Source organism: Suncus etruscus, chromosome 20, assembly GCF_024139225.1.
Source record: "Suncus etruscus isolate mSunEtr1 chromosome 20, mSunEtr1.pri.cur, whole genome shotgun sequence".
Taxonomy (NCBI): Eukaryota; Metazoa; Chordata; class Mammalia; order Eulipotyphla; family Soricidae; genus Suncus; species Suncus etruscus.
Window position 1 is genome coordinate 21,919,388 of NC_064867.1, and position 27,844 is coordinate 21,947,231.

A 27,844-nucleotide genomic window follows, 5' to 3' on the forward strand; every position below is an offset into this window, starting at 1 on the left:
GTTTCTTTATTCACATATGAGTGGAGTCATCTGACATTAGCCTTTCTCCTGACTTATTTCTCTTAATATAACCCATCGCAGTTCCATCCATGATGTCAGGGGACACTCTTTCATAATTTCTTATAGCTGAGTAAAATTCTATTGTGCGTATATATAATACTTTTCCTTTGTATTTCTATTGTATATATACATATGAACATATATAACACACTTTTCTTACTCATGTTATTGGACACCTTGATATTACTTAGATATAACTTACTTAGATGTTAATTAGATGTTACTTTGATGTAATTTGGCTATTGTAAATAAAGCTAATTAACATAGGATTGCACATATTCTTTTTTTGTGTGTGTGGTTTTTGGGTCACACCCGGCAGTGCTCAGGGATTATTCCTGGCTCCAGGCTCAGAAATTGCTCCTGGCAGGCACGGGGGACCATATGGGACGCTGGGATTCGAACAGATGACCTCCTGCATGAAAGGCAAACGCCTTACCTCCATGCTATCTCTCCGTCTCCGATTGCACATATTCTTGTCTAATATTTTGCTATTCACATAGATACTTTGATGTGAAAGTTCTACATTTAAAATAAACTTAAATGTTATCTTTCTTGGAAATAATTCTGACATGCAATGTATGTTTCTACGTGAGTAGATAAGGCTTGTGTTTCTTGTAAAATAAAATATACTGAAATACATTTTAATTTTTAATGATAACTGTTATTGGTATAACTAAGATTATTATGAAAATTACCTTATAAATTAATAAAGACAATGTAAAAATTAGAACAAAACAGAACCTTATTTTGTATTTAGATGGTCAACATATGACCATCCACACACATGAAAATTTAGTGCATGTGTCCATTTTATGTTTGTGATCACAAAGTTACCAGGCAATCATCTAGTTCTAGATTGTATTCTTCAAACTGCACTGCACAAGCCAAATCCAGTTGGCTGTCTTTTCTTATAGCTTTATTATAACACAGTCACAAACACTCATTTTAGTTCTATGAAGACCTTTGTGGCACAATGTCAGAGCTGGGTGATTTGTATCAAATATTGTATTTGTACAATGGTAGACTTTTTATTTCTGGTCTGTTACATAAAAAATCTATAGCCTCAGGCCTATGCTAATGACAGGTATTTCACTTTTATCTTTTATTTGTTTGTTTTGGGTCCGCATCCAGCAATGGTCAGGGATTATTCTTAACTCTAAGCTCAGGACATCCCTGACAGGACTCTGAGGACCTTGTTGGGGATCAAATCTGAGTCAACCATGCATAATACAAATGTTTATCCACTGTACTATTTCTCTGCCCCCCTTTATTCATACTAATATGCCTTCGAGTGATTTTGGTTGGCCTAATATATGCATTGTTTAAAAATCAGATCCTAGTTTATAGAAATGAGGAGGACATGGAAGGAAAGAAATTGGGGGGGTATTAAAAAGAGGTGGATAGGAGATAACAGGAATAGGGGTCTGGGGTTGTGGGGCCACATTGGCAGTGTAGAGATGTGCTATATGCCACTATCTAAACCACAGAGCTGACAGCACCATAAACATGGGTCTCAACCTGCAACAATCAAATTTTAAAATATTGCTGTTAAGGAGGCAGGATGGGGGATAAAATCACCTGGGGAAAGTGGTGTAAGTAAGTTCACACTAGTGATGAAATTAGAGTTGGAATATTGAATGGCTGAAACTATAATATGAGCAACTTTATAAATCATGGTGCACTAATAAGAATAATAAAAATAAAAATAAACCAATCCATATTTGTTAAATTCTAATTTTAAAAATAACCTATTTCAAGGACATTTCAAAAAATGTCTGCTTCTCACTGACAATTTGATTTAATGTAACTGCTATGTATAAAACATACACCATATTTCAAAGACAAAAATTCTTACTATTGGTTCTAATACTTCTCTGTCAAGGACATTGCTGGATAACATAACTTAAAAATAATCTTTACTTATTTATTTATTTATTTACTTTATTTTTGGTTATGATATTGTTGTTGTTTCCATTTACTTTTTGGGTGGTGCTCTGTTTTGTTTTTATTTCAGGGCCATGGTTATTATGTGGTGCTTGTCTTTATTGCTGTAGTGCTCATTGGATTTTTTGTTTGATATTTTCTTTTGTATTGTTGTGGTGTTTCTCTTCCTTGTTCCCTTTCTTCTCTCAAACTGATGTTGAGAGCCTCTAAGGATTCCGCCCATTTTCAGTTTATTTTATTTTTACCCCATTTTATTGCTTTTCTTTTCTTCAAACAGAACCACATAACTTTCCACCTCTCAAATTGAGGGGGAAATAATGGAGGTACCAAGACCAAACAGTTTTATGATCACTAAATAGTAACAAAAATGATTGGACTTAAACACTAAACCCAAAGCCAATGACAAAAGAAGCGATACCAATCTACAACAAGCTAGACACAAAGGGGACCACTTATACTTGCAGCCCTGTGAGTGGGGAAAGGGAGGGGGGTATGGGATGCATGCTGGAAATGGGTGGGTTGTGTGTGTGTGGAAGGACAAATTTGGTGAAGGGAATTCCCCTGATTCAATATTAATATGTACCTAAAATATTACTGTGAAAGATATGTAATCCACTTTTGTCAAAATAAAAATGATTATTATAAAAAACAAAACAAAACAAAACACTACACTGATCTTTGAAAAACCTGGATTCCCTAATTAAGTAAATATTTTTCTCATTTGCTACACAAATTGATTAAGAACAAAACAGAGTATTATTATTTTATATCAAGGGATGATGACCATATGCCTTTATAATGCCACTGTTATATTTCTTTAAGATCCCAATAATATGTGTATATCTTACAACAATACCAAATTATTTCAACCCCCCTTTCAAAAGGATTCCAATTATAATCCAATTTTTTTCAGATTAAGTACACTTTGATAGAAATTCCCTTATTCCAAAAAAATATAGCCCAAGATAATGGGCTCTGAGTATAGTTTCAATGCTAATAAGAAGCAGTTTAACAGCCTCGAGAAGTTCATTCTGACTCCATTTTCATTGCGGTGATAAACAGCATATAATGCCCCTCAATTATAGCTTTAATGTAAAAAAATGAAGTTATACGACAATTTATCCCAACTAAATTGTAATTTCATTTCTGAGATGCTGCCCTTTTAATAAATAAAATTTTCACTTACCCATTCCATTGTTCTCAGGTTGGATTTTGACAGTGAGATCAATTACAGGAAAAAAAGTATCACAGATGAAATCAATGCCACCACTAGAAGTAAATTAGTGAGAGTTTGTTTAAGCCACCAAGCTTGAAACACTTCTTTTTACTCAGAGAGCATTAGAAAATAAAATGCTACTGATGATTGCAATTTTAAGTGGAAATATAGATTCTTGCCTACTATGAGCCAGATACCAAAAGAACATATTAGAGTATCTCTTGAATCCCAGGGTAAATAATATTAATTTTTATTGGGGTGCATCTGTATTCATATATTATATGAATTATTATAATTCAAAATTTAAACAAATTATATAAACATAACATATATATGCACTATATATTTTATAGCAACATAATATAACCAAATATACTACATAAATATTAAATATATGCTATTCTAAGAAAGTGCACTTCTCACAAATGTACAACTCTTGTGAATTTTCACTGGCAATAAAGCAAAACCAGATCAAGGAATAGTAGCATTCCCTGAGAAATAAGTGATGTCCTATCCTCAAATATAACAACTATCTAGGCCTTTAATAGTACTAATTTTGCTTGATATAAATATAACCAAACTTCAGAATTGACTTTATTCACTCAGTATTGCATGTTATATATGTGCTTCATTCTCTGGGAGAGCGAGTTTTCTGGAGCCTCTTTTCGGCCCACTCTCAAGAGGTTCACACAACAGGATAGCAGACAAACACACACAGGTAGCACTCACAATTTTTCCCAGTCGGGCCCCACTGGGCAGGCGTAGTTTCGTGGATTTTTTTTTTCTGTGTGCTTCATTCTCAATAAAATGTCTCAGTGGCCTTTTCATAGAAAATCAGCTTTTTACAGTGTCAAGAATTATGGTTTTTGGGCCTGGAGAGATAGCACAGTGGTGTTTGCCTTGCAAGCAGCCGATCCAGGACATATGGTCCCCCGTGCCTGCCAGGAGCTATTTCTGAGCAGACAGCCAGGAATAACTCCTGAGCAACGCCGGGTGTGGCCCAAAAACCAAAAAAAAAATGAATTATGGTTTTATTTATTTTGAGTTATGCAAAAGGAATTAAATAGAGCCAATTCTATAGTTTCAGGGAAGCTTAGAACAAAACTAGTTGTGTTTCTTTTTTTAATTTTAATCATAGTGGCTTACATATCGCTCTCAGTAATATTTTAGGTACATATTAACATTGAGTCAGGGGAATTCCCACCACCGAATTGTCCTCCCTGCACCCCTGTTCCTGTCCTGCCTCCCATAGCCTCCACCCTCACCCCCCCCCCCGGGGCTGCTAGAACAAAACTAGTTTTAAAGAATTCTTTGAAGGATTGGAATGATAGTATAAAAGGAAAGGCTTTCCCTTTGCATGTGGTCAACCCAGGTTCAATCCTTGACACCTCTCATGGTCAACCAGGAGTGATCCCTGAGCTAGGGAGCCAGGCATAAGCCATGATCACAGCTGGCGTGGCCAAACCTCTTTCTTCCAAAAAAAAAAAATTATTAAATGAATTCATGGAAATTTACTTTCTAGAACGGTGCTGCTCACTGCAAATCTATCTCCTATCACGATTATTAGTAATTTCAAAATCCAGAGATAAAAATTCCAAAACTGATTTTTTCTTTGAACTTGTCTCCATGCTATATCAGTCATCCCATCTCACAGCTATACTTGACTTAAAATGTTATCAACATTTTATAACCTCTTCTTAAGTCACTCTTCTTTGTTCTTTGCCTTCAATCTTTTTAGCTTATACCCTCTAATATTTGCCATATACATCTACAGTCCTTTGATCCTGCCTTTGAAACCACTTCTTAACTACATCTTTCTTCCACTTCTTAACCAGATAAAATTCTGTACCCAATCATTAGAACCACTGCTTTGCTCTCTCTTCCACTTTGGCCGGCTCACTTTAAAAATGCAACTCTGGTCAATTCCAACTCTCCTCTTATCCTCACCTGCTCCTGTGTAACTAAATGAAGCTGGAAATAACCACAGGACTGCTGACTCGCTTCACTTTAAATTCCTGTTCACTTTCCACCAGAGAGCTCTTAATGTGGCTGGACAATCATACTATATTTGTCTCATACATGCACTATCCTGATTTCCTAGGTGACCATTTTGTTCCTTTTCACCTCTCCTCAAAGACCTTAAAGTTCTTCCTTTGTTATAACTCTCATTATATTGAGGGAATAGAAACAAGCAGATAGGAAGTTCTACAAATTCTGATACCCATTCCTGCCAACTACCTACATCTGTGTCATGTAACTTGACTTCTTCCCTGTTATTAAACATTCTTTTTTCTAGACAAAACTATTCCTGTCTCTGTGCTGTCGATCTTATCTGCTTTTGTCTACTCAAAAAAAATCACATTTTTCTCTCTCCTCCAAATATTCTAAATATCTATCTGTATATACAGACATAAAGCAACAAATGTATATATTCACTACTTCTAGTACCCTGTATCTCTTCTCTTCATAGTAAATACAGATTTTTACTTACAATCCACAAGTCTTTTCCTAGCTGTATATTGAAACCCATTTAGCTCAGGTTAATTCTCACCTCTTGATGGAATCAAAACTCTTGTCAAAGTCATAAATGGTTTTGTTTTTTTCTGTTTCACTAATCACTACTGGTGAGTCTTTCTCATGTAGCCAAGCTTGGAATGCTGGAATACCTCAACCTTCAGTCTTAGGAGTTTGGGGTTCTCCTCCTAGTAGGGTCTTTGATCAATATCAACCAATCTATTTTTATCTCCAAATAGAATTCTCTACTGAAGTAAAGACTCAATATATCCATAATATATTTTAGCATTTCCATGAAAAAGCTCATAACTTCTCAAATTTAACAGTGAAAATGTTGCTTCTTATTTCATCATCACTTTCCTTTAAATTTTTACCTCTACTTTAGTCTGTTTGCAAAGGTATAAAATCTTAGCATCATGTTTGATTCCTCTTATTTCTCTTAATTAGCAAATCTTGACTATTTTACTTATTATTTCAACTAATAGCAGTCTTGCATTAATTACTACAGTGTTTTTCAAGTATATCGCTTAAATTCATTTTTCTTTCCTTTTCTGCTATTTAGGCACCAATGTGATACCACTAAAAAGTAACTCTTATATGACAATCTTCTCAAAACACTCATTTTCAGTTTTAGAGAACAAACTGATAGTCTCATAATGGCCTGCAAACACCATAAAGTCTGTCATATTTACTAATTCACTAACTTCATCTCCTGGTCACCATTACCAACTCACCCTAGCTCTGCCCCATTGGCTTCTTGCTGTGCTTCTAACATGCCAGCTGTGGCACAGGGCTCTTAAACAGGTAATATTCTCTACCTGAAATGTTTCCCCAAATACTTGCTAACTCCTTAACCTCCTATAGGTATTTTCTTAGATTTTTCTTAGATTGTAGATATGGATATGCTCAAAACACTGGAAGTTGAGCATCCATAATGATTCAGAAAGTCCACTTTCTGGCATGTATCCCATAGGGTAAAAAACTCTTTAGAAAAGACACTTGCACTCAAAAGTTAATTGATTACCATTTTAAAATATAAATGAATCTTGTCATTTTCTACCACCATTACATGGATATTTAACTTCCTGTGTATAATATACAAAGCATGCTCTTATCTATTACATTCTATTTAAAAGAAATATTTCTCTCTCTCTTTCTCTCTCTCTCTCTCTCTCTCTCTCTCTCTCTCTCTCTCTCTTTGTTTTTGGGCCACACCAGGTGAAGCTCAGGGGTTACTCCTGGCTATGAACTCAGAAATTGCTCCTGGCTTGGGGGACCATATGAAATGCCAGTGGATTGAACCACAGTCCATCCTAGGCTAGCATGGGCAAGGCAGATGCCTCACCACTAGCACCACCACTCTGGCCCCAAGATTTCTCGTTTTTGAGGGGAGGTAACTATCAGTGCTACAGGACCTTTACTCAGGGATTACTCCTGACTATTCTTAGGTTATTGTAGATAGTCCTGGGGATCAAATCCAGGTCAACTGTGTAAGGAACAAGCATTGTATGCACTCTCTCTCTGTCCCAATGAAAACATATTGTTTCTCTAGTGCCACCAATATTTGATTTGCTCGATTCTAAAGCACATATTATTATAGTAATCAATCTTCATATAATTTTACTTCACAAAATAGGAAGATATTATATATGCTTTTAGATTATCATTAGGTGACTGGTTTGTGGCCAATGGAATGCAGGCAGAAATAAGACTTTTCCTTAAACTATACAAGGCCATTGGCAGGGGCAACAGAATCAAAACTAAGCAAATGAGACTACGACAATATAAAAACTTTCTGTATGGCAAAATAAACACAAACTAAAATTAAACTATAGATGAGTGGGAGAAAATATTTGCACCTAGCAAATAAAGGTTTTTTTTGTTTTTGTTTTTGTTTGTTTGTGTGTGTGTGTGTGTGTGTGTGTGTGTGTGTGTGTGTGTGTGTGTGGCTTTTGGGTCACACCCGGCAGTGCTCAGGGGTTATTCCTGGCTCTAGGCTCAGAAATTGCTCCTGGCAGGCACAGGGGACCATATGGGATGCCAGAATTCGAATCGATGACCTTCTGCATGAAAGGCAAACGCCTTACCTTCATGCTATCTCTCCGGCCCCGCAAATAAAGGTTTGATACCAGCATATGTAAAGTTATCACAAAGATCAACAACAAAAATTGTGTAAAATCCCCACCCAAAAAACGGGGAGTGGAAATGACGAGATATATCTCTGAGGAAAACCAACCTGATGGCCAACAGGCACATTAAAAATGCTCATCATCACTTAATACTAAGTGAATCTACATCAAGGCAACAGTGAGTTATCATATTACACTAGTGAAAAGAGCACATATCAAAAATACTAGAAACAATTTTTGCTGGTGAAGATGTGGTGAAAAAGGAACTTTCATGCACTGCTAGGAGGAATGCTGTCAAGTCTATTCCTCATGGAAAACAGTATGAATGGTTCTCAGTAAACTCAAGAGTTTAACTGCCATATGATATAGAAATTCCACTTTTGAGTATCTATCCTGAGGGCAAAAAATCATTTATTCTAAAAGTCATATGCATACCATGTATTCAAGCACTCAATTCAATAGCTAAAATTTGAGATCAATAGAGATGTCCAATAACAGTTGAAAGAAAGCATAAAGATATGATATATATACATATATATGTATATGTACATATACATACATATAAACAAAATGGAATATCACACAGGTATAGGAATTATGAAATCATGCGACTTGCTGCAATATAATGGAACTAGATGATCTTATGTTAAATGAAATAAATCAAAATAAAGGTTAAACACAGGGTGTTATCACTTATATGAGTAATATTTAGAATAATTGGATTAAGTAAAATAAATTGAATGAAAGAAGATTTCTAGATCACCCTTGACCCAGAGTATAGGGAAAAGAAGGAAAAAGTGGATTTGAGGGAGGGGAAGAAGAGACAGCAGGAAACTGGGAGGGATCAAGGGGAATCAGATACAACAGCGTGTTAAACACTAGAACTAAATATCCAATCCACAGAGTCAATGTGGTTCTGAAATCATAAATCCCAAACTTTAACAGCAGAACTTAAAAAGGTGCCTGTCAAGATGGCAGATTGGGAGTTGGAGGCAGAAATGAAAGAGAACTTAATAACTTTTGTGGGGGGGAAGTTGGCACTGGTGAAATAGGTGCTGGAAGATTGTATGTCTAAAACTCAGCTGTGAATAACTTTGTAATGCATGGAGCTTTAATAAAATTATAAAAATAAATTGATGAGCCATTTCCAGGATGGTTCATAATTTTTTATGATTAATACTCTTCCCATTTTGCACAACATACATGGATGCCACTCCATATAGAGGGTAGCACGTTAATGTAGAAGAGGCACGAATTTCAGAATAATCACTAGGTATTTGACTGTGACACATCAAGAAATCCATCCTGATCCTTGCACTGATATTTTAGAACTGTTTAAGGAATTAAAATATCCTGATTAATACAGTGTTCAGTAAATATTTGTGAGACTATTTTAATTATATCATTTTAAATCAAGATCTCCAATACAAAGTACATTGTTCCTATCTAACAAAGTAAGCCAAATATGTGCACAATGTAGCAATTTGCATCAATTATTGTCCTATGCTATACAACTAAATCAACAAAAACTTTTAAACATATATTATTGTGTGTTGTTTTTTGTTTTTTTTTTTTTTTTGCTTTTCAAGATCTATTTTCTTTATCAAGGACTCTTCTGTCTCTTCTTTTTCTGGTGTTACCTTAATTTGCACTCTATTGCATCAACTTTTGGGTATTATATTGTTATGTTTAATATTAATCATAGTTATAAGAATTCACACACCTACTTGTTTCTTCCCTCTCACTTTTTGCTGTATGGTCTTAACTTTACAAACAATTGTGGCATTATTTGATTTTTTTTTAGCTGTCATCATTGAATAATAGTGTTTTCTGTTTTATTAATCATTTATCACACAACTATTTATTGTCTTTGAGGGAGCTTGGCTTGTCCTATCATGCTTATAAAAGTTCATTCTAAGAAGATCTATTCAAATTCTTTTGGAATTTAAGTCCATTAGGCATATAACCACCAAATGAAGATTAGAGAATAATAAAAAAAATTTAAGTTTTTTTCTATTTTCTGTGGATGTATTTTATCAAATGTACTCTTTATAAACTTATATTTTTACATATATTTCCAAAGTCAATAATGGACCAAAACAATTCTTTGAAAACTAGAGAAAATGGTATCCCATTGTGGTAACACTTGAGATTATTTTCAAATACAACCTTTTCAAAACAATTTAATCTAATCAAAATGTAGTTATAGTCTGGAATTAAAATATGCAAGAAGTGGGTTTCTTAATGGTTTCTTTCAATGGGATGTGAAGTTAGAATTGTTAAGAAAGGCAGAGTGTTAATTAGCCAGAGTTAGAAAGCTCAAGATACGATAAAATATCCTGATGTGAACTCTTTAAATTCCTTTCTAAAAGTTCACTGAGGCCATTTGACCAGATGATTAAAAAAAAAAAAAAAAAGGTCAAGTCTTGGCCTTTTAGACTCCTGGGGGGTAATTCTCTTTATGATTCTACCAACCAGCAGGGGGAGACACAGCATGTTCCTTGTAACCTATGATATACCTCTCTGTATCTTGAAACCTCATAAAAACTTTCTTTGTCTATAACAGGTAGGACAAGTTGGTTCAGTCTGACAAAAGTCTTATGTTTTGGTTTCTTGAATTACAGTGGATTTTGCATTCAAGTGACTCATTAGAAGAAAGAACTTAATGTTTGTTGGTTTTATAGGTATTAGATTATATCAATATTTTATATGTGAATTTGAGCTCTGGCTCAAAAACATTGATGGAACTGATTGAAATACAGCCATTTCAAAATTGCACTTTACTCAGGGGATGCCTAGATCATCCTTGACCTCAGAGTTTAGATAGAAGAAGGATAGAGAATTAAAGAAATCAAGGCAAGAAGAAAGAAGATGAGAAAGGGAAGTATTGGGGGAACAGGGTTGATTATTGGTGATGTGGGAGAGTGGTATATCTATACATCCAAAACACAGATTCAACAACACTGAAAACATGAGATTTAAGCTGCAGTGATCGAATTTTATAATGTAGCTGGCAGGGTGACAGTAAGAGGATGGAGGAGAGGGGTTAGAAAGTAGGAAATGACAATGTTACGAGTGTGATGATAATTGACTGGTGGTGGGATTGGTGCAAAAGTATTATATGCCTAAAACTCGACTGTCAATAACTTTGTAGGGGATGGAACAATAGCACAGCAGGTAGGTCATTTTCCTTGAATGCGGCTGACTCAGAACAAATCTGGGTTCGATCCCTGCCATTCCATATGTGCCTGCCAGGAGCAGTTTCTGAAAGCAGAGCCAGGAGTAACCCCTGAGTACTGCTGGGTGTGGCCAACAATCAGACATACAAACAAATGAAACTTTGTAAATCATAGTTCTTTAAATAAATAAAAAATAAAATTAAACTTTACTCTTAATTACTATCTCCAAAAATCTGTCGAGCTGTCAATTTTAATATGTACTATCAAAAGCATCTGTAATAGACACAATGGTAAATTATATTAAAATTTTTAAATTCCTTACTACTAAAGGTGTATACAGTTTGTTGATTTCCTAAAAACCTAATTGTTTTTCTTGTATATCAGTTCCATTAGTTTATTTCAATATATAGTTGTATTAGAACACTCTAAGAAGGTGACATATGCCAGCTCCTCAGATAAGTCCTAGAAATAAAATAAGATAATGATACTCATCCTTGAAATAGATATTTAACAACTAATTGATGGACAATGTTATAAATATAACATGCACAAAGATGAATAGGGCACTGATGTACCTATTAAAGGAGCAACTGATTTTATCCTAAGTTAGGCATTCAAGTAAGTTGCACAGAGAAAAATAATACTTATACATGGTGCTAAAAAATAAGAGAGAATGGATTTATGTTAAAGGGGAAATAGTGAAAAAAAAACATAGAAATTATTTTAAAACCCCTTCATTCATGTTGAGAAGACGTCCATAAAAGATAAACTTGAGGCAATCACAGGCTTTAGAAAACATTGGATCAAGAGATGGAAACAAGCAGGAGGCAAACCAAGACTACATGTATTTTAGTTGAGTAAATAACTGTTCAAAATAATATGTTTATTCTGACTTTATCAACTTACTGACATAAAGGAGACTGAAATATTAAGGAAAACTCAGCAGCCCAAAGAACAAACATTCATGCTTAGAACCCTGGGAAAAGACTCAAATGTATGGGACACGTAGTTTGCATGTAGCAGTTTCAGTTTCAACTGTTGTAATACATGAAATCTCCTAAGTACCATCAGGAGTGATCCCAAATACCAGATAAAAGTAGCTACCAAGCACTATACTTTGTGGCTTGAAAGAAAAGAAGAAAAAAAATGTTTACATCTGTTCAAATGATTATTTTCTCTATTGAGAATAGTAGATGTAAAATACTAGGAAGTATAGGTTCTCAAAAGTTTGATTTTACATTTAAAGATAATTTCAGCCCAAAATTTATGTAGAAACTTAGTATGTTTCTTTTCAGACTTTATTTTTAAAGATTAAATGTGGGTTCATGAAGACCTCAAAAGAGTTTCTTAGTATGCATGTCTCTGAGTTCTTGAGAAAACAACAAAGACAAAACAACTTTGAGCAAACACCTATTTTACTTCTCTCATTTTGATTTCCTTGATTAATAATTTTATCTAATCTTCTACTAATTTTATAGAACATTGGCTAGGGATGATGACTTTGGAGAGTTAAATTTCTACTTGGGTTATATAAAAAGTATGTGGGTTGTTGCTTTTTAATAAGTCATTTGGAAAAAAAATAAAGATTAGATGTGCCAAAATCCCCACCCAAATCTCACTTAACACCCTTTTCTAAAAGGCAAATAAAACCCTTAAATGTTTACACAAAACCTAATTACAAGTTTGCAAGCATTTTAGGTGAAACTGCACAGTCTTGACTGGTAGGAAGTAGAACGAGAAGTAGAAATATTATTTCCAGCAAATAAAACAAAAGTCAACAAATTCTGGGTTTTCTAGTACTTTGACAGCTCTTAGGCTTTGCCAATGAAAAATGAGAAAGGGAATTAAAAGGAAAAGAAGTAGAGAGACATAAGGTGAGAGGAAAACAACAGAAATAATATTTTTTCTGACACTCATCCTGAGTCTTTTAGTAGATCTTGTATAGAGCAATAAGAAACCTAAATTCTATAAATTGTTAGGCTTGTATTCAAATGTTGATTTTTCTGGTTCTTGACAACTATATGACCTTGGCATTTACCTTCTGTGGATCTGCTCTGAGTTACTGCAAATAGTGGAGCTCCAATAATATAGACATTTTGAGATGGTTAAACATATACCACATTTAAATTCAAGTTTGAGTGGCTCTATCATTGAATGTTGCTCCTAAAGAGTCCACAAAACATATTTGTAGTTCTTATTTGTAAATTTATTTGTAATAAAGACTGCCTGCCCCAAAGACCTCAAATTCATGCTATTTCGAGAGTTCTCGGTTGTTAAGTAAAACTATAATCTGTTAGTTCAGTTCCCACAGTGAAGCTAGCAGTGAATAAATCCTCATAGTTAAAATTAACAATCACACTAGGAATACTACATATGGTGGAGCTGGAGACAGTGCATAAAGGTAACTACTTTACAGGTAACTACTTTACATGTGGCCAATCCTGGTTTGATCTCTTGCAATGCATATGGTATCCTGAGTACTGTCAGAAATGACTCCTAAGCACAGAGTTGGGAGTAAAGTCTGACAACTACTGGGTATGACTCAACCTCACTGCCAACATGTGGTTATGATATGAAACAAAAGAGTCTGTGAGGAAAATCAAATGAGCCTCTAGGGACTGGGAAGATAGTGAAGAAGCTAAGGAGCTTGCAATACATGTGACCTACACAGGTTTGGTCCCTGGCATTAGGGCTTCTGAGATTTTCCAGGAGTGATCCCTGAGCACAAAGCTGGGAGTAATCCCTGACCATCCCTGCATATTCCAAAACGAAACAAAACAAAGCCACTCAGGAATTACTGATTTGGTCCTAAGAATAAAGATGGAGACATCTGAGCAAAAAGGGATAGAACTATCAAGTTGATGTGAAAGAAGATGGAGACTTGCAGTAGTGTAAGAAGTAGAGTATCTAGATAATGAAATGAGGTAACTTTAGCCTTTTGCATCTAGAGAGTGTAAGGATTAAACTATTCAATTCTTTATTTTTATTTAATGTCCCCTCTATTACAAATAAATCTTTAATAATAAAACTAGTTGCAATTTAACATTACTTCTCTTACCAGTGGAAGAAAATGCCAAGTTCTGTTAATTCTTTGTAAAAATGTAGAAATTGACAACTGAGACGATTAAAGAATATATCTGCTTATATACACTGGGTCCACATGTTCAAATAAAATACTGGTAATATAAATGTGTTCAGACTGTGATGAAAGTTCAGTGATTTCTTGGCTCTTAGCCAGGAAAGGTGCCCCTTTCTATATCACATACACATTATTTTAAACACTCTCTTTAAAACGTATCCTGCATGTGACCGAGGAGAAAGGAACCAAAAGTGGAAAAGGAATCAAAGAGTAAAAGGAGAAAAGTCCTGGTATTTGTGTAGATTACAATTACTGTAGAAATGCAGAGGTAGGGCAGGCTCTACAGGAAGACCATCAAGAAGAACCACCAATGAAAAATAAGTCCAGCTACCCCTCCCACATTGTAGTAAATCCTTTAGAGCCTTTTGCTTTGTTCCAATCCATTCTTTCACTCCTCAAAATTCAGAGCACATTTCTTTCTTTATTCTTTAGCAGTTTTGCTAGTGTCACTTCCCACTCTATTCGTTTTTGGTCATTCCTCATCATTCCTGATAAACTTTCAAGTAATCCTTCTACTTCCAAGTGACCCAGTTACTAAGTTGGGTCAGTTGGCCAATTCCTTCCAACAGATGTCTCTCTGTTGGGCATGTTATTATTTAGTATTTGCTGATGCTCTTGCTCAATAGTTATGGTCAGAAAAGAATCATAAATCATTTAACTATCTTACATGTCCATTTTACTATCTTCAGATTCTTTCTGCTTTACAGTCTTCAGGTAATGAAAAGTAAGAATGAGAGAAATGAGACAACATAGCTCTTCCTGGTGAAATACGGTAAGAATGATGGTACATTTTAAATAATCAGATTATGGTATTTTGTAAGGCTGGTAAGTTTACTTGTTGAATGCCAAAAAAAAAAAAAAAAACATTTTTCACAGTGAAAAACATCACATGAAAAATGTTGTTTGAAACTACTCAATTCTGATACCTTGAAAGCAGTTGCAGCCAACAGGTAAATGATGGAGTGCTATTTTTTTCCATAAAACTTTATTTACAAAATAAGCAATGGGTAGGATTTGACCAGAACAAGTAGTTTTGAATGCCTGCTAATGTAAAATGTGATGATTGATATTAAATATATTTTATCTGAGGTGTCATTAGCATGTGCTTGCAAATTCCACACCCCAGCAACCCACAGAGAGAGTTTCTGGTTGTTTTTTTGGGGGGGGAGTTTGGTAGTATATTGCTCATTTTAACTTCAGGAAGACCCACCCTCCTGGTAAAGAGTAGAAGCATTTTATTTTAAGGTAAAACAATCCATACAAAGTGAGTGTTTTTATTATGATTTTAATGACATTTGCAAAATAGAACACTACAGAACTTCTTTTCAAAATCAAAAGATAAGATTTAGCCCATATTTTACTTAAATTCCCATTGCTACTCAGATTGGCATTGAGACCATATGCCACTTATCCAATAACTTTGCAGGAATCATTGTGATTTTTCATGTAAATCTTGCTAAGCTCATGGATCACTGACCTGCCTGCATTAGATGATATATTGCAGTCAATTCATCCCCAAGTACACACAATAAGCCCACCCACCTTATTTCCTTGTGAGTTTATTTTAACTTAAAAAGCTGACTTATGAACACACATTCACTAATCTTAAATCTAGGTAGCCTGACCATTCTGATAATTTTTTTTTACCCTGTCCAGGTGCCAAAAGCATTTAGAGCACTTTACCATTGTCCCACTTGCCAAATTTCCATTTTAGCATTAAAGCTATTGGAGCCCAGAGACAAAGCACAAAGCCTTCTCAGCTAGTCAACTCCTATTGTTCTGTTTTACACTGGTTAAAAAAAATAAATAAATGAAAGGCAAAACAGATTGTTTTTGAAACTGATAACACAATTTGTTCTCCTGCTTCATATGTTAGATTTCCGCCTGCAGCAAATATTTACAGCAGAGTTTTAACCCTCTCAAAATCAGCTTGGTAATGTGAAGGCGGTGACTGTCTTTCATACAGTCTCCTTGCCAATAGGGCGTTAAGAAAGAAAAAGTAGTGGCCCCTGGACACAGCCCTTTGTGCATGGTCAATGTTTAGTTACAAAAAGATATGCAGATAGAAAACAGCCCAAAATGTGTGGTTGTCAATTATTTAGCATTCCCATAAACCATTAGATGGTCAAAAATATCTTTAATTGATTCCATTGCTACCTATGCTACTTATTATTTATTACTATAACAAACTTCTCCATGGGAACAGCTAATTGTACCTCCCTCGTGGCCACTTCAAGAGGAATAAGCCTTGCACAGTGCAGCCTAAGATACGCTGAAAGGTCTTCAGCTTTGGGGATTTGATTAAAACTGTATTACATGAACACATCAGCAACCATTGCCAAAACAAAACACTAATTTAAAAAATCCTTCTGCTTTACTGCTTAACACAATTGAAAGGAGCTTTGTGTGTGTGTGTGTGTGTGTGTGTGTGTGTGTTCATGTAAGTGTGTGTGTTCATATGTGCGTGTATGTGAAAGAGAGAGAGATGGGGTGTGGTAGCAGGAGGAAGGGTGGCATATGTTGTCTCCTTCGCAGTCATGCTTCACGAAAGACGGTGGCATCCTGTGTCATCTAAAGCAAACGAAAAGGGCAATCTTGCCTGCTACATTTTGGATACAAGCAAAATCTCTGACCCTGTGAGAGGACCACAAACTCTTGCACCAGAAAGAAAAATTATTCAAGACGTGAATCTCTTGCCAAGCTTGCCTAAAAACACACGCATACACACACACCCACACATACTATACACCTTTAAAGGAAGCATAATTGTTAATCTGCTCTTTAGTAGAAAAGACAGATGTTATGGAAATAGTAAGCCACACTCTGCTAAGAGTGTTCTGTGGAAAGAAATTCCATAGGCAGAACTCTACACGGGAAGATTTAGACAATTAAGCAACCGTTGTGAGGCATGCAGATGAATAACACATGCTAAATTAAATCAATACCAAACACTGTGTTGAAAATAGGTTAATTGTTTATTTTAAACTTCATGGAAGGGATAAAAAAAATCTAAGCAACAGTGGAATTTGTCAACTACTCGAAACAGTAGACTGGCCTAGATTTACCTCTGTGGCCCAGATATTGTGTGCCCCATAAAGTTTTATCTACAGGCCTTTTAAGAAACATGGTTTTTCCACTTAAAGAAATTTAAGATTCATTATAAAGAATGTGAGCTTGAATCTGAAGGAACTTATTTGTCAAAGGACTGAAATAGTACTCCATAATGATAAATAGGCCGAGTTTAAATCTCTAAAGGAATTTTTGTCTTTGTTTACCACAATATCCTAGTAAACTTAGAACAAACAAACAAACAAACAAAAGGCCTTATCCACATTTTCCCCAAACTGCTTGACAAGCAGAGTCTCTGCAATATTATATTAGTGGGGAAAAAAAGCAACAGTTGTCAGAAGAAAGCTTTATGTCATTCCAAGAGTTATGAATTTTAAACATTGCAATATAGTAAAGGGCCAACACATTTCCTTAATGCAATGTTTATGTGGAGAGAGTAAAATGAAACTTCTGATGTTCTGATATAAGAACAAAAGAGAGAGAGAGAGAGAGAGCGAGAGAGAGAGAGTGAGCAAAAGAGTGGTAACCTGATTGCATTTAATACCCCAAATGATAACTTATATTTGGAAGAAATAAGAATGAAAAAGGCTTTGTTATTGAGTGTCTGAAGACTATTTCAATGTCAAATACTTGCATATAAATTATTGTGCTCACTTCTTTGTACAGTTCTGCATAAAAGAAATCTTTAATCCTGTTTACAGATGAGTAAACTGAGTCTCCAATAGGTTAAATGATTGGTCAAGATCACATACTGACCAATAAATAAAATTGGATCATGAAATGTATTTCTGTTTGATACTAAAGTCCAAGTTATTTCCATTACCACAGAAATGGATTGAAAATAATTTTCAAAAGACCACTGATGACTCAACTTTGAACTTATGTTATAATCATTTACATACAGCCTGGCATCATGTTAACAATAAATTTCTTTACCCTAACCGAAGGCAAATAAATATATGTCTTAAATACCCTACATGTCACTTCATTACTAAGATCATATAGTTAAGTTAAAATAAAGATATTTAATTCCTTAATCACTTATATATTACTACTTTATATATCATCATACGATATATCCTATTTAAAATAGTTTATTAATTTTATAGTATATTAAGTATATTTTAAATAATAGTTGGTTAAGTGAAAAAACTGTTAAAGGAGGAAACTATACATAAAACATGTATACCTTCATTATTCCAATTCACAAATACCAGATTTTAAACAGTACTCGAACTTGAATATAGAATATGCAACTTTTCCTGGAAAATGACTCTACTAATGATCCATCACTGCCTTCAATTTTAATATTTTTCTTCTTAACAATAAGAGAAGAGCTTAAGATACTTTTAAAGCAATGTAAATGTGGAGTCCTTCTAGATAATCAAATATTTCCAAGCTTTACCATATACCTCATTCATGTCTAATTAGGCATACAACATTGTTTTCACAGAAATAATTCCATTTTTTGCACTATTACTTCAAAGTTTATGGAATATATCTTTAAAATGTGCATAATAACTATATCTATAACAAAACTAACATTTTAATTCTTTGAAAGGACAAAGAATGACATTAACTTCTATAAGTTTAAATAACAAATTTAATATATAGGAAAAGTAAGGTTGGAACATTTTGCTTGGAGGTCCACATCAGGCTCAGGACTTATTCTTATCTTTTACATTCAGGGAAAACTCCAGGTAGTGTCAGGGGACAAAATGGGGTTTTGGGAATTGAATTTGGATCAGCTGCATGCAAGGCAAATGCATTTATGGTTGTATATTAATTCCTGTCCTTGAGTTGAATCATTTTAATCTGTCACTGATTTTATTCTGTCATAGTTATGCATAATTATTTATTCATTTAAAGTGAAGATCCGTGGTTGAGGAGATCACAGATGATAGCATTCATAATAGCATGTATGCTGATGAGTTTGAGACGCTGAGCTTGATCTCAGAACCAAATGTCACCTTTGCTAGATATGGTCTTCATGACTTCTAAACAGTTCAGAATGAGCAGCCCAGCAGAGCAAGATAAAGTATCACAGAGTGTTGCTCCTGAACCATTCCTAGTACTGTTGGGTGTGGCTCCTATAAAGAAGAAACAGAAAGTAAAGTCTGAGATTGCAACTGTAGACAATTTGATCTGTAAAGAAAATAGAAGTCATGTAATCCAACATTGTCATAAAGTGATGGGGTAAAGAACCCCATTTTAATTGTAAGAGGGCAAGATGGTGAGTAGGCCTGATGAGAACAAGGAAAATTTCCAAAATTCACATCTTTCTTCTAATACTCTCTTGACACCACATTTTGGGAAATTGAACTGAATCTTTTAATAAAGATTAAATGAAGGGCCAGGGAGATAGCATGGAGGTAGGATGTTTGCGTTGCATGCAGGACAGTGGTTCAAATCCCAGTATCCCATATGGTCCCCCTGAGTGCTGCTGGATGTGACCCAAACAAAAAGAAAAATAAGATTAAATGAATAGAGTTGAAAACAGATCATGCTAGTGTTAGAAATCTTGACCGATAAATCCTGTTTTTTAACTACTTAAAAATTACTGATGTACATTAAGTATCATGGAAGAATTGGTTTTATTGTTATCTTTCATCCTCTGCAACTATGTCTATTACAATAGAGATAGTGTAATCCCTTAAAGGGTAAGGAACAGAGAAGGAGATGTAAGCATCAAAGGAGTGTTTCGATGTAATATTATTCCAACCAATATATACAGTGAATATGTCATCTGAGTACCAGAGATTCTCCTGCTGTTATGCACAAGCAATTGGCTTTTAAAATATCAAATGCTCTCTCAATACTCTACACTTCCCATTTCAATATATATATTATGTTAAATTTCTAAATTATAAATATGAGTGATGCCTTGGATGCTTTCCTTTCCCTTTATGTTATTCAATTTAATTTTTCTTTATCTTCCATCCCCCAAACCAGTCCCAAGATACCCAAAATTTTCCATCTTAGTCAATGACAACAATGAAACAAATAATTACAAACTAAAAATCTGAAAATTACTCTGGATTACTAATTTCAATTTTCTGTCACTAGTCACATGTCCTGAATATGGACTTTATTATTCTACCTCTCATGCATAAATATTTCAAAGAGATTCTCATAATTTGTAATTATTCTGGTTATTTTTCATCTATTTTATTATAAAATTTAAAGATATGAGAGAATAGATATGTTTGTTTTGTTCATCTCTTTATCCTCATACTACCTAGGGAAAACTTGTAGAATATTTATTAAATTAAAAAAAATAACATAGTTCAGTTGTCTTAAGCATGTTTTGGTCATTTTTAACAGAGAGATCCTTAGAAAATTGAATTCTGATAGATTTATTATATAGACCAACACTGGAAGCTATTATCTCTTTTATATGAATGATGGTAGCATACTCATTTATGGTTTTCAACTATTTTCTCAAAGTATTCTGATTTATTTCATTGTTTTAATTTTAATGATCTATCACTAATTTAGAATATTTTGTACAGTCAGGTAATACCTTTTCCATGAAAGGATAAAATAAAAAAATATTTTGAGCTTAGAATTGAAAGCAATATTATGCAAACTTTGCCATTGGATAAAATATGGTGTAAACACATGAAAGTTGTTTTCCAAACAACATTGTTGAGGATGTCATTATGCAAACAATGGTTAAGCATTAATTTTTACTAGACTTTTCTACTATTACTACATATGTGTACAATTGTCATGAAGATCAGATCAAAAATTCAGAAACATAAATTATCATTTTACATGAATTCTTAAACTAGGAATGAGTGAGGAAGACTGCCCATCAACCTAAAGTGAAAGGTAATCACTCTTAATACATCATTTTTAGAGATTCTTTTCCATTTACAAATAAAAGACTATGTCTCTAATGCAAAAATAATTCAGAATTTATTTAGGTGTACACTCAAAGAAAGATTTTTGCTTTAAAATAAGCATTATATAGGCCGGAGCAATAGTAGAGCAGTAAGACGTTTGCCTTGCACACAGCCGATCCAGGATCGACCTTGGTTCAATCCCTGTGTCCCATATGGTTCCCTAGCCAGGAACGATTTCTGAGCACATTGCCAGGAATAACCCCTGAGTGTCACAGGGTGTGGCCCAAAAAGTAAGTAAGTAAATAAATAAATAAATAAAATAAGCATTATAAGGCTTTGTTAATAAAGGTTATCAATAAATATTTGAGCGATTATTTTAAATTATGGAACATCTAAGCAAATAAGGCATGCTATATATCAGGAAGATACAATATATCAGGAGATTCAGGTGTGTATTTGAAAAAAGGGAATGGCTGCTTTTATTTTCTTTGTGCTCTTTTTAAGTCCCATAGATTCTACCTCCAATATTTATCTCACATCCTCCAATCTTCTGTTACCCTTTCTTTGAAAAAGAAAAATGTAAGGATATTTTTGTTAGTTGAGATTTTAGCTTTCAAAAATACATAACATAATTTTTATGCATTATTCTTCCTCATATATGACTATTCGGAGATAATGCTATGATCCCATTTTTAGACTTAACTGAAGACAGAAGTTAATGCATTTTAAATAAAATGTAAAATATCTCACCACTTGGCACATATAGAAATCTGAAATCTGGATTACAATGAATTACGCAACAATATAAACTCAAATTCTGCAAATTAAATAACCTTGTTTGTGAATTCCAGCAGCATAAACTTCAGAGAATTTTCAACCAATCTGAGAGGTTAGTGTTTTCATGTGAAAAAGGAGAGTCTAGTTAGTAACTCCTTCAGGATCATTATGAAGATTAAAAACCATAAACCATATAAACTTTACCATGGAGCCTCAGTGACAGTCACTAAAATGCTTGCTATTATTATTATCAGGAATTTGTCCCAAGGCCCTCTGATTCAAGTGCCCAGTATCATAACCACAGTGAGGGAGGAAGACACTAAGAAAAATGATTGCCTAGGATGTCCAGAGATGCTTTGCTAAGCTACTATTTGTGAAAATTTTCAGGTATTCAGTCTGAACATACCCTCTTTAAAAATTCTTCTGCAGCCCCCAAATGCCTCTAGAATAATATCTAGCACAATCCTGCTTGTCATGAGTTTTCATTATTTGAAAAGCAGCAAAAATTAAGAACCTAAACAGTAAAAAATTAAGTGTGACTGTCTCTTTTTAAATTGTGACTAACATTTATGTTCCAATGACCATAGGAAGATTACTTAAGAGTAAAGTTTGCTGTGAAGGGCAAATTAATCAGTTTATGTAAAGCCATTATGATAATGTCTGACATAATATAAACACTCAGTTATATACTTTTTTTGTAATTTATCACAGGCTAGTAGAGTGCATTAATAGAGTCCTGCTGAATATCAGGTTGCCTTGATCAAGAATTAGCTAATCAGGGGCTGGTAAGGTGGTGCTAGAGGTAAGGTGTCTGCCTTGCAAGCGCTAGCCAAGGAAGGACCGCGGTTTGATCCCCCGGCGTCCCATATGGTCCCCCAAGCCAGGGGAAATTTCTGAGCGCTTAGCCTGGAGTAACCCCTGAGCATCAAATGAGTGTGGCCCAAACAAACAAACAAACAAACAAAAGAATTAACTAATCAAATCAAAGCTACTTCTATTTGAGTGGCTCTAAGCTTTATCATATTTAGGAGATGATAATAAAGGGGTTAAGGCATTTGCCTTTCATGTGATCAACCCCAGTTCAATTTCCAGCACTGCATGGTTTTTTTTTTTACATTAAAATGTGATTTAACTCAAGGACCACAATTTTTACAAATTTATTGATAGTTAAGTTTTAGACATCTAAAGTTTTAGTACCAATCCCACTGACTGTGTCAATTTACTTCTACCAGTGTCTTCAGCTGATCTCTCACCTCCCTTGCCTGCCAGTTTGACAGGCACATTTTAAGGTTTGGTGGTTGTAGTTTGTATCTCATGTTCCATTTTTACTGTGTCTGTGGTTTTTATAGATAGTTATACTACTCCCCCGTATGACCAATGTAATTGAGGCCACTGATTCTTGCTTCCCCTCTTTCTTCAACCGAGAAAAGGATGAGGATATAGCACTGTCATTAATCAAACTACATAAGAATAGACATTTTTCTTTGGTTTGGAGGTCACACCGGGTGACGCTCAAGGATTATTCCTGGCTATGCGCTCAAAAATCGCTCCTGACGTGGGGAACCATATATGCCGGGGACCATATATGACCTAGTGTTCCACCCTAGGTCAGCTGCATGCAAGGCAAATGCCTACTGCTGTGCCACTGTTCTGGCCTCAAGAATTTACATTACTAACAGGATTATCATAACTGTATTTTATTTACAATATTTTCTCAGTAATGTTTAGATTATAAGAGATATTAGAGTAATAGTTATTAATAAAATAATTAGCCCCTGAATACCTCAAATCAATCTAGTCACAAAATCATAACTACAATATTTGAGGATCTCAGTAATAGCATGCATGAAAATATTAGAGAACATAGTTCACTTATGCTATAGTATGAAAAGTAAATGTGTAAAAATGATCATTTGGAGGTAGGGAAAATAATTCAGAAAAATAAAAAGAATATTCCAAGTACTAGAAATATTACACTTTATTATACTGCTCTGATTAATAGGTTCTTTCCTATATGAGAATCAAAGTGTTGATGGAGGAAAAATATAAATTTACTTGTTTATTCCTTTATTGTTTTAGTATCTTACCCATGCTTATTGAGGAAATAAATTATGACAAAAGATAGAGTAACATGAAAAGGAATGGCACACACATAGAAATCAAAAATAAGAAAATGGATGAAGGAGTTCATGGCTTCACATTTGTTTGGGGTTTGTCTTTTTTTTTTATATTTCCTGTCTTATCTCCTTTGGTAAAAATAAGCCAAAGCACTTTATGCTCAGCTTCATCAGTTCAGTCCTGTTTGGCCTGTGACTATTCCTAAAAAGTGGAAGAAAAGAGAAAAAAATGACTCTAGGAGAAATAGTGTAAAGCTGATTTTTGTCTTGCTAACCAAGTTTAATGTTTTTGGTCTTTATAATATGGTCAATTGACCAACAATAGAGATATCATCATCTAGGGGGTTGTGAGAAACACAGAAGATTCCCAAGAAACATAGCACGTATTTCTGTGAAACATGGAAGCATCTAGTTTACGCATATGCTCATTAAAGAAACCTAGTTATGTGTTAGGTTGGACATATGACTCAAAAGTGATGTCAGAAAAGATTAGTTTCATATTTGGGTGATTACAAAAATGATAGTTGGGTTAACTGTAATATGAAAGAAAAGAGAAGGAACTTGTTTAAAGTGGGAGTGAGAAGGAGGCAGAAGCTTAGCATTCTGCATTAGAAAAGAGGAACTAGTTTGCCCACGTGTTTTGTCAATCAAGTCAAAAATAACCAAATGTAGCTTGTTTCCAATATTAAGAGTCCACAAATGTAAAGAGAAACTATGAGAATAAGACACATGAGAAAATTTTAGGTTTCATTGTGTCAAAGGAAATGACTTTCTGAAAGATGGGGCTGGAGCAATAGCACAGCAGTAGGGCATTTGCCAGGCATGGAGATGACCCAGACTGAACGTGGATTCGATCCCCAAGCCAGGAGCAATTTTTGAGCACATAAACAGGAGTGACCCCTGAGCGTCATCGGGTGTGACCCCAAACTCAAAAATAAATAAATAATAAATAAATAAATAAATAAATAAATAAATAAATAAATAAATAAATAAAATAATATGAACACCTGAAATGACAGTAATGTTGTAAGAGTTCCACAAGCCCATCAACCTCCCAAGCTAACTGATGTTTTGAGGACTAAAGTCTATCAACCAGTTTTATATATATATATATATTTTTTTTTGGTTTTTGGGCCACACCCAGTAACGCTCAGGGGTTACTCCTGGCTATGTGCTCAGAAGTTGCTCCTGGCTTGGGGGACCATATGGGACATCGGGGGATCGAACCGTGGTCCGTCCAAGGCTAGCACAGGCAAGGCAGGCACCTTACCTTTAGCGCCACCGCCCGGGCCCTGTTTTCTATATTTTTTGTTCTACAGCTTTTATCTCTTAAAACCTTGAAAAGCCAAACTTCATATAGAATAAAGCCCATGTTGACTATCCACACTGTGCAAAATAGGTGCAAAAAACCCTTTTAACTCAATTGTTTTCAAATGATACTGTCTAAGTATTTTTGCTTATCTTTGATAATCATTGTTATTCACTGTTGCTTATAATAACTGCCCCCACAATCCTAAAATGATCTATTTTCCTATGGCTTTTTTTTTAAATCTTTACTATATGTCATGGCTTCTCTTTTTATTTTTTATTTGGTTAGAATTTTGTTAGGCTCTTCTTGAGAAATACCACAGACATTAATTTTTCTTAAAGTAAACAGCTTGAAATCATTTACATGAGCTTTGTAAAAATATGTGTATGATGAGGGCATAGATTATGGGTGGGGGTGGTAATGAGGAGAAAAGCAAGCATTACTTAGTATAATGCACCTTTTATTATCAGATCTCAAAGTGCTTCACAAATATTAATATATCACATTACTTCCCTGAGAAACAAGTCAATATGATTAAATACATTTTACAGATGAGAACACTGAAAGCAGAGTTTGGCAAAGTGATCTGCAAAAAGCCCTCAGAAAGATCATAGTGGAGCTGGGACCAGAACTCAGTGTCCTGATGCCTGAGAAACACATCACTTGTCACTGGTCACTTAGCCAATGGCTTAAAGGGATGAAAGTGTATGCTTCATCAAATCAGCATAGGATGCTTATTACAAGGTCTGAATTTTCTCTTGTTTTTCTCATGGACCCATTCTCTATCACCTTCTACCCCAATCTCCACTACTACCTTCTCTCAAAAGAAATCAGAATAAAAACAGGACACTGGATATAAGATGAAATAAATCTAATAAAAGTGTTTGTGAGAGTTTCTGCAGAAGAGAGAGAGAGAAATAAAGATAGAGAAAGCATGTATTTATCTATGAGAGAAAACAAACGTATCTGAGAGTATACATCTGACAGAGGCCAACTCAAAGAGATTCTTTGGGTGTATCCATTCAGTGTCCAAAAGGATAATTGACATTTGTAAATATTTCAAGTAAGAAAGGACATCTTCAAGATTACTATTATCACTGGACTAAAATAATGTGAAGGCAAAACTGCTTTATAATTTTGGTTTAAAGTAAAGGCAAAAATCCCTAACAAATTTACAAAGTTCTAGTGCTGAAAGAAATTCTACCAAGATTGGTGTGTGAAAATGCCTTACTAAACCTTTCCCAAAATATATGATCTCAGGCTGGTGAAGTTAAAACATCTCTGTAGGCACCTGCCTTCTGCAATGTCCTATCTAATCTACTGGAGTCACAGCATCCCAGCACTGTGCCAGGTTTCTGGGAAACTAGTGTGTCAGAGGCCTCCTGAAAAGATGGCAATACTTTGCTTGAATGACTTTGGGGAATCAGGCTGGAAGAGAGAGTTCACAGAGGCAAAAACAAGTTTGTTTCTGCAGCTATAGAAGGAAAGGAGGGACAGACGTCTAGAGTCTGAATATGCAGTTTATTCTGAAGATAAACTCCAACTAATTTTTATTTTTCTTTGGACCTAATATCTGTACTTTCATTATTTTTCCAATAGATTAATTATTCGCCCCCATCTGGCCTTTTCTTCTTTTGCTGAATGCTAGCCATCACTGGCATCTGTAGAATGTTTTCAATCTAGATAAATTTTATCACCTTCTGAAGACTATTTATATTTAGGAGGTCTTTCTATCAAGGCACTGAGGAACCAGCTCCCAGTTCCCTACCAGTTTTTCAGTGGCCACAGCGTTGCATCACTGAGTCTTCCTTTCATTTCAAACTTGATTATCTGGCCTGCATTGTTAATAATGATAGCTATCATTACTGCTGATTATAACAATAACTCTCTGAATAAAGCAAGAATCCTGCTAATGATGATTTAGAGAATGCAAATAATGCTAAACTAAAATAACATAGTTTAGATTGTCGTCCTAACAAGCTGTTAATTAAATGTGAGCCCAGAAGTCAGAGATGAACTGAGGTAAAGTCTACAGTCTGGTCACAGAACCATTTTCACTCCATCAGAATGAAAATAAGATAAGAACAGATTCAACAGCCCCTTTGTGACTAGAAGTTGGTGATAATTAAGCTTTAAAATTTTTATAAGAAACAGCTTTCAGAAGATTCAGTATTAATTGAATTTATATAATGTGCTAGGAGAAAATTCTACAATTTCATCTTATGGCATGGAAAATAGGAGATGTGTTAAAAATCATTGAAGGATGATTAAGGTTAATTAAGCATTAAGTGCACTTAAAAATTCATGCTTCTTTTGATATGTTTGAAAAAAAATGGCCTGTACTTTTGTATATGTTCTTTCTTCAAAACAGTTAAATAACTATATAGTTAAATAATAAAATAAAATAATATAAAGATCTGAAAAAAAATGACAGTAGCTACTTTTCCACATCACCTTATCTTATACTATACAAAAATGCTAATTGGATAATGTCAGATGACACTCTTAAGGTAAAGGCAAAGACAACTTTTTAAAAATGTTGA

At 34.5% G+C, this 27,844-nt stretch overlaps 1 protein-coding gene and 1 long non-coding RNA gene across 2 annotated transcripts in view; one reads left to right on the forward strand and one right to left on the reverse strand.

Moving 5' to 3' along the window:
• LOC125997968 (uncharacterized) overlaps positions 1-7,838 on the reverse strand; it is a 153,378-nt gene extending 145,540 nt beyond the window's left edge. The window contains exon 1 of the long non-coding RNA XR_007491864.1: positions 7,795-7,838. This is a non-coding gene — a long non-coding RNA (uncharacterized LOC125997968). The remainder of the gene's footprint in view (positions 1-7,794) is intronic.
• SATB1 (SATB homeobox 1) overlaps positions 1-27,844 on the forward strand; it is a 1,007,816-nt gene that overhangs the window by 527,331 nt on the left and 452,641 nt on the right. The gene's annotated exons all lie outside the window — the stretch shown is intronic.